Source organism: Equus caballus, chromosome 29, assembly GCF_041296265.1.
Source record: "Equus caballus isolate H_3958 breed thoroughbred chromosome 29, TB-T2T, whole genome shotgun sequence".
NCBI lineage: Eukaryota > Metazoa > Chordata > Mammalia > Perissodactyla > Equidae > Equus > Equus caballus.
Window position 1 is genome coordinate 17,552,094 of NC_091712.1, and position 6,391 is coordinate 17,558,484.

General features: G+C 49.4%; 1 long non-coding RNA gene across 1 annotated transcript; it reads left to right on the forward strand.

The window, feature by feature from the left end:
• Positions 1 to 1,268: 1,268 nt before the first annotated feature.
• LOC138921358 (uncharacterized) lies at positions 1,269 to 2,072 on the forward strand. The gene is made up of 3 exons (XR_011433868.1): positions 1,269 to 1,390; positions 1,795 to 1,873; positions 1,957 to 2,072. It is a non-coding gene; the product is annotated as an uncharacterized lncRNA (long non-coding RNA).
• The last annotated feature ends 4,319 nt before the right edge of the window (positions 2,073 to 6,391 follow it).

The window sequence follows — 6,391 nt, forward strand, 5'->3', positions numbered from 1 at the left end:
TCTTGCTGCAAAGGGTAGCTCCTGCTCATGAATCTCTGAAAAAAATTGTACCTGAAGTGTTTATAATTAATTTTCTTTGCATTTATATGTCTGATTTTGTTAGAACACAAACCTCCTTAAGGATATGATCATGAATTACTTTTCTGGATATAACTTGCTGTGCCTAACACTGGGGCCAGCACACGGTAAGTGCTCAGAAATTTTTGTTGGAACAAGGAGAGAATGAATGACTTGTGCTGGGCTTGGGCCCACTGCATTTCACTGCTACCCGCTGGCTGCGTATAAGTCCAGGTGCATCCGTCAGGTCTCTTCTCCTTATCTGCTGCCAGACTGCAGAGCAGGATGGAGTAGAGCCCTCGGATGTTCCCTCCATAATCCAGACTCACGTGATGGTGAATCGGGGATTCCCAGGGGTGTCAGTCCATGAGACACTAACTGGTCCAGTGCTTTGCAGACCAGCTCAGAGCCCCGAGTCTAGGATATGTCTTCAGGGCACGAGAGGCGGGGGCAGTTGGGGTAGCTGGTGTACAGAGGGGCTGGGGGCTATAGGCGACCTGGTTTTGCCCCCATTTCAACCAGGTCAGCTCCGCCTGTATGCACATCTTGAGGTCTGGTAGAAGCTATATTTGTCAGAAGCCAAACATTTTTTTCTTATGAAAAATAAAAACAAACCGTAGATATAGTCCAACTACATAGAAATCCAAGATGCTGAAGAGAAACGCCTGTCTGAACCTATTTTTAAGGATCTTAAAGCACAGTCCACAACCTCAACGCAGAGCAATCGCCTGCACTGTCTCAGGACACCCACAAGAAGGATGTCAGGGCCAGATGTCCACGGGGCCAGGGACAGAGCAGGAGGATGGGGACAGTGCGGGGGCCAGGTTTTAGCTCCTGCTCTGCCAGGAGCAAGTTGTGTAACTTAGGGCAAGTCCTTTCACCTCTCCGGACTCTGCATCTCATTTGAGGTGGCCCAAAAGGCGAGGGCAGGGTGGCGCCGTGGCTAAGGGCGCGGGAGCCGGGTGGGCCGGTCCTGGGCAGGCGCCGCCGCCTCACCGTCAGCCCGGACTCGCCGCTCTGGGCACTGCTGTGCGCTGGGCGCTCTGACTCAGCTGGCGGCCGCGGACCCGGTTGCCGGGGGAAGTGCTGCGCGCACACTTATTCTGGGTTCTGATATTTAAAGAGGCGGGCGTGTTGCGCGACATTTCGGAAGTGCTTGGGGAGGGGGTGCTGCAGACCGGGCTTTTCTTTAAACGCTTATAGATATCCTGTGCTGATCTCTCGGTCCACAAAGAGGAATTTTTTTCCCTAAGAATCTGACGTGGGTCCTGCCCATTGTGTCTGCCTGGCTGGCTCCCGGCTGCGCAGCCCGGCAGGAAGCAGGTGGCCCGAGGTGGGACACGTGCCCAGCCCCCACGCCGGCTTGCCCTGGTCCCCATCCAAATGCCACCCTGCTCCCTGAACGGAAAGCGTGGCAGGGGCCCCCCAGGTGGCTGGGAGGGAAGCGGAGCGTTGGCCTGGTTCTGCTGGGGCACGCGGGGCACCTGGGGTGACCAGATGGAGGTCTCCCGCCCTCAGGGTCTTGGCGTAGGTGGCAGCCTAGGGCCCCTGGGGGCGGGGGACACAGGCTTCCTCTTCCGCGCTCACCGTTTCACTGGCTCAGGAAACTCCGATTGAAAGCTGGGACTTTGTTTTCATCCCCTGCGTCATTTTTACTATTTGAATGGCCACCTCGGGCTGCCTTTAGGGAGGTGGTTCTTTTGTCGCTTTTCTCACTCAGGATGTTGTTTCCAATAGATTTCCTCACAGACTGCGTCTGCTGCCTTTGTTTTCCTTTCCAAATGCGTGTGGAGGAATCGTCCAGAGCTGAGCCGACGTGAGTGAAGTGGGCCTGGGGCGCTGGGAGTGGGCACAGCGGAATTCTGCTCCTATGACATTTGTTTTTCTTTCTGCTCACAGAGCTCGTTTTATCCGCACACTCATTATGGCACCTTTGAGACGTGCAGGAAATAAATATGGGTGACAGAGGAGGAAAATCAGGGTCACCTGGAGTCCTGCAGGCCGGAGAGCTACCATGAGCATTCTGGCGTTGACTTTCTTTTTTTAAATTGGCCTCATGCTGCACATACTGATAAGAAGCCAGCTTTTTACAGCCAGCACCGTATGGTTAACATTGCCCCACGCCCTGGGAGGTTCTGTAGGTGCGTCTTTAAGGCTCTGTAGTTCTCCTTTGGCCTGCCACCAGCCGCGCTGCACCATAGACGTTAGCCTGTGTGAAGGGGGAAGCAGGACAGGAAAGCCGTGTCACCAGGGGATTGTGGGTGACCTGTATTTTCCTCTTTCTCTTCTATAGTTTGCACATTTTTCTGTAACAAACTCAGGAGTAGAGGCAGCATGGGGTAGTGGTCAGAAGTGCAGGCTCCGGTAGCAGGCGGCCTGTGTTCAATCCCGCATCCAAACCGGGTGAGTCGCTTAACTGCCTCTGTGCCTGTTTCCTCATCTATAAGGCATGGATACTAATGCAACTTACCTCACAGGTACGTTCTGAAGATTAAGTGAAAGTGACGTGATGCATAAGCAGCTCAGTGAATACTTGACAAACGGTAACCTTGTGGCTTTACGTTAGAGAGAATCACAAAAATTCGAAAAGTTGTGGGCTGAATTGTGTTCCCTCAAAATTCGCCTGTTGACGTCCTAACGCCCAATACTTCAGAGTGTGAGATATTTGGAGACAGGGTCTTTGAAAGGGTATTTCAGTTAAAATGAGGTCATTGGGGGTGGATCCTCATCCCGTATGACACATATGTCCTTATAAGAAACTTGGCTGGGACACAGACGCACACAGAGGGAGGACTGTGTGAAGACGCAGGGCAAAGACAGCCATCTACGGGCCGAGAGCGAGGCCTCAGAAGGAACGAACCCCACCGACACCGGGATCCGGACTTCCAGCCCTCAGAACCGTGAGGCAATAACTCCTGCTGTTGAAGCCGCCGGCCTGTGGTCCTTTGTCACGGCAGCCCTAGCTGACTAATACAGTTCCTGAGCAAGAGTGTCGGGGCCACTGTGGTTCACGGCCTAAATCTCTGCCCTGAGCTCCTTGTAACCTAAGAGCAGTGCTAAGACATCGAAGAGGCACTTGCTATCTCTCACACAAGCAGAAAACAGCTCCTGCGTGGGCCTCCAAACAGGCCCTGTTTTCCTTGCCCTCTCCTGGGCTCCCCTCATCTTCCCAGGGCGCTCAGGGTCCTGGGCATGTCCTTGGGGGGCCCCATGCTCATGCCTCACCAGGACTGTTTCTCCCCAGACAGCAGTCAAGGCTCTCGACTCCATTTGGAGGGAATTTGCTCCCTCCTCCTTCAGGAGCCTTGGCCAGCCATCTTCCCATCCAAGATGCCCTCTCTCTGGAAGGTGTGTCTGCACTTAGAAGAAGTGGTTTCTGTCTTCCAAATACCAACAGGAGAATGTGTTCCTGCACACTCCACTTGCATTACTAACAGGATGGTCTCGTAGGGTAGGATTATATTTTTTAATGTTTAACTTTATATATATTATTATTTTAAAAAATTCATTTTGCAGGGCTGGCCCTGTGGCCGAGTGGTTAATTTCGTGCGTTCCGCTGCAGGCGGCCCAGTGTTTCGTTGGTTCGAATCCTGGGCACGGACATGGCACTGCTCATCAAACCACGCTGAGGTGGTGTCCCACATGCCACAACTAGAAGGACCCACAGCGAAGAATATACAACTATGTACCAGGGGGCTTTGGGGAGAAAAAGGAAAAAAATAAAATCTTTAAAAAAAAAATTCATTTTGCTGTGGTAAGAACACCTCGCACGAGATCTACCCTCTTAACAAAGTTTTAAGTGTATAACACGTTATTGTTGATAAGGTACAATGGTTGCAGAGCAGATCTCCAGAGCTCTTTCATCTTGCTTGACTGAACATTTATGCCTGTCATTTAGTGACTCCCCATTTCCCCCTTTTTCCAGCCCCTGGCAACCACCTTTCCACTCTTTAATTCTATGAATTTGCTTTTAATTTTAGATACCTCATATAAGTGGAATCATGTTTTTCTGTGACTGGCCTATTTCACCTATCATAATATCCTCAAAGTTTGTCCGTGTTGTCCCATGTTGCAGAATTGCTTTCTTTTTAAAGTCTGAATAGTATTCCATTGTGTATACTCCATTTTCTTTTCTTTTTTTTTTAATCATAGTTTTTTTTAAAGATTTTATTTTTTTCCTTTTTCTCCCCAAAGCCCCTTGTACATAGTTGTATACTCTTTGTTGTGGGTCCTTCTAGTTGTGGCATGTGGGACGCTGCCTCAGCGTGGTTTGATGAGTAGTGTCATGTCCGTGCCCAGGATTCGAACCAACGAAACATTGGGCTGCCTGCAGCGGAGCTCACGAACTTAACCACTTGGCCACGGGGCCAGCCCGTACCCCATTTTCTTGATCCATTCCTCTGTCAGCGGGCATTTAGGTTATTTCCACATCTTGGCTGTAATGAACACAGGAGCGCTAACATCTCTTCCAGATCCGGATAAATACGGAGAAGTAGGATGGCAGGGCCGGGTTTGGGAGACGTGGAGAGGAGAGTGCTGGGGATGTGTCTGCAGTGCGTCCTCAGGTTATAAAAGTGCCCCCCGCCCCGCAACCGGGAGCACGGAAAAAGTGGTTGTCAGGTAAGGATATTTTTTGTCCTTGCAAACTGGGGGCCTGCTCTCTCTCCTTGGCTGGGTCGTTAACCAGTGTGCCTCGTCTGCCCAGTCAGCGCCCCTCCATCCCCATTTTCTCAGGAGACAGTCTTATAAATCTGGCTAATAACTCCTATTTCATTTCCCCAAACTCCATTAGAGGGAAATTATAATGAAGCTCAAATACTCGCCAGGTTATTCATGGGAAAGACCTTTGGCTTTAAAAAAAAGCTGGATTAATCTAGTGGCGCTTGACGCTGCGGCCCTGCTGAAGACTGCGGGAGACTCCTGGCACCCAGCGTTGTGCATTACACTGTGCTGCCGAGGAGCGTGAATTATCTTTACAGGAAGAGGCAGGAATTAGTATGTCAGAGGGAGAAGACCCCCTGGCAGTGCCTGAGGAAATCCCCAGACCTTGCTCCTTGTCAAGGTTCTGCAAGGTTGGAGTCATAGTCCCACACCTGCAGAGAAGCGCCCTGAGCAGGCTCTGCCGGAGGAGGGCACGAGGGCGGAGCGGCAGAGAATTTGCGCACTGCCCGCTCCATCCAGCCTGCTCACCCACAGGGGTTGGGGCAGGAGTATTTGTAGCCTTGGAGAGAGGCACTCACCTAGATGCTTAATTTATGACAGGCGCTTTGAAAAAGATGTTCATTTCATTCCTTTTATTAGCTCCCTAGCACAGCAAGTTAATTAAAAAAAATGTATGATTGCTGTTTTGTGCTCACTTAAGAGGCTGATTTGTAATGTAAATATATGCGTTTGTATGCTGTATACATTAATATAAAAGTAATAATAGTGATGATGGTATCTGTCACTAAAGGAGCTCCAGACCCTGGGGAAGGAGTTATGTACAGATTATTTATAACTCTGGCAGGCCAACATTATTCTCAGAGTGGTTAAGGAGCTTGCCCAAGGTCACACAGCTGATAGGTGGGGTGCTGGGATGTGACCTAAGTCATAAGATATTATTTGTGGCAGTGTGACCTGAAACTTTTCTCTGCACACCCTCCGCCAGTCCCAACGGCTGCCTCCACCTAGTCCCCATAGCTGTGAAGGGAGGCCCGGGTGGTAGAGGCACGCTGCTCGTCATTATGTGCCGTGAGGAAGCCGAGGAAGGGAACCTGGAGCAGACTGTGTTCTGCCTGCAAAAAATGCAATTTCAATGCGAAGACACAAGGAGGCTAAAAGTAAAAGGATGAAAAAAGATACATAAAAGATATACTATATATAAAAATGATGCTAACTACTAATCAAAAGAAAGCTGGCGAGAGGATATTAATATCAGACAAAGTAGAGTACAGAACAAACTATTTTCAGGCATAAAAAGATGTCATTTCATAAAGATAAAGGGATCAATTAATCAAGAGGACATAACAGTTCTAAAGATGTCTGCACTGAATAACAGACCTTCAAAATACATGAAGCAAAAACTGATAAACTGCCAGAAGAAATAGACAAATCCACAATTACAGTTAGAGATTTCAACACCACTCTCTCAATGATTAAGAGAACACGTGGACAGAAGATTAGCAAGGGTGTAGAAGACCTGGACAACTCCATCAGCCCACCTGACCCGACTGACGTTTACAGATCACTGACGTTTACAGATCAACAGCAGCAGAATACACATTCTTTGCAAGTGCACATGAAGATTTACCAAATTCATTATACTCTGGTCCATAAAACAAGTCTCAATACATTT